Source organism: Microtus oregoni, unplaced genomic scaffold, assembly GCF_018167655.1.
Source record: "Microtus oregoni isolate MIOR12 unplaced genomic scaffold, Mior012 000052F_006, whole genome shotgun sequence".
Lineage (NCBI taxonomy): Eukaryota > Metazoa > Chordata > Mammalia > Rodentia > Cricetidae > Microtus > Microtus oregoni.
In genome coordinates, this window is record NW_024543818.1 from 186,633 (window position 1) to 188,456 (window position 1,824).

The window sequence follows — 1,824 nt, forward strand, 5'->3', positions numbered from 1 at the left end:
CACACCTAGAGTGCTCTTCCCAAACAAGACCATATCAGCATCCCCAAAGTCCCTTTCATTTATCATCAGCATGTATTCATAGGCAATTGATACCCGAGGACCAGAGAACCAGGACTATTGTCCTGCAGCTTGGAATTCTCCAGTACCTGAGGTTAACCAGTCATAGGTTTACTTCCTCTCTGCCTTGACCAAGGTTGTTACAGCAGTACTTAGATTCTTAAACCTGCCAAATCTTAAAAGAAATTCGGAAGCAAACTGGTGAAAAAATTTTATTTATTTACTGTTTAGCTAAACCAGAGACAGAAAGTCTCCTAGTTCCTCTCTGCCTCTTCTTTGGTAACGCTATAATTCTATAGAAAAGATAGACTAGAGGCTAACATACATATATGACTGTGTCTTACAACTGGGAACTCCCACTGGCAAGCAAAGTCATGGCTGATGTCAAGGCTTTTCATTCCACTAGAGTGAACTTCCTGGAAAACTTTACTTCTTTGGAGTTCATTGTTTCAACGGTAGAATAGTTGAAGAAAGGGCCACAAAGCGTTCTTTAAAATTATCCCCTCTCCTGCCCAGTGTAGTTAAAATTCCTGTTAGTAATTTTGTTTTTAAAAATATGGCTTGGGGGACTGGAACAATGGTTCAGTGGTTAAGAGTACTGGCTACTCTTGCAGGCGGCCCAGGTTCTGTTCCCACATCCACATGGTGGGTCACAACCTTCTGTAACTCCAATCCCAGAAATCCAATGCCCTCTTCTGTCCTCTGAGGGTACTGCATACACATGGTGCACAGACAAAATTCAGGCAAAAATACCCAAACATATAAAAATTAATTAAAATAATATATACATGTATAAATGTTATTTTCATAAGTCATATGAAATTGCTATTCTGCAATGCATTGTTCTTTTTCAATGAATCAAATATGTTTGCAGCTCTATTAATTTCTAATATGGAAAAAAAATAAGTACAGCACAGATCAAAACTTCCAAGGGCTTTATTCCAGTTTGATAATGTAAAGAGGATTCTGGGAAAAATAAGTTTGAGAATTGCTGGTGTAGCACAATAGAAGGGAGATATTTATAGCCCAAACTTTGAATAGATATGGCATCCTTGTGCATATTTCAGTGACTTTGTAATTTTCATATGTATATGTATTTTCATTTACTGTATATGTATATGCAGATTTGGGTATAAATGTTACTAGTGTCTGGTGGGAAATTTTTGAACACCATTCATTATTTATACTATCAAATATAATTTGTGGTAAACTGGAGTCCCAAATGTTTTTATACCTTCACCATTGAGCTGTTAGGCTACACACACACACACAAACACACACACACACGACATCAGCTTTGGATTTTTGAAGGGGATAAAAAAAAACAAGGCTCCCTAACCCCATGGAAGTCAGGAGCAGCACAAAGCACTGCTCTGCAAAGTTGGCAGCATCGTGGAACACACTTGGGGAACTGTACCGAAGTGAGAGCGCCATTATAAAGGTGACTATGTGTTCTACCCTGTAGTTTTCATTGCTTTGCCACTTCCCTTGGCTGAGCTCTAGAAAGTTCCCCACTCTTGAAAATGTAGGTGACCAATTCACAGTCTTCTATCTTTTGACTCATCCACTTTTTCTTCCCCTTTGGCCCTTGATTAAATTTTCTTTGCCCCTAGGAGTTCTTATTGGTGATACAGTAAGTCATACCCTTTATCCTCTTAAAAAAAAGAATGAGTCAGGTTCACCCAAATCTGTTCTGATTTGTGGCACCACCAAGGACTTGAAGGATGAAGGTAATTATCGTATCATCCATTTTACCTTACTTTGGTC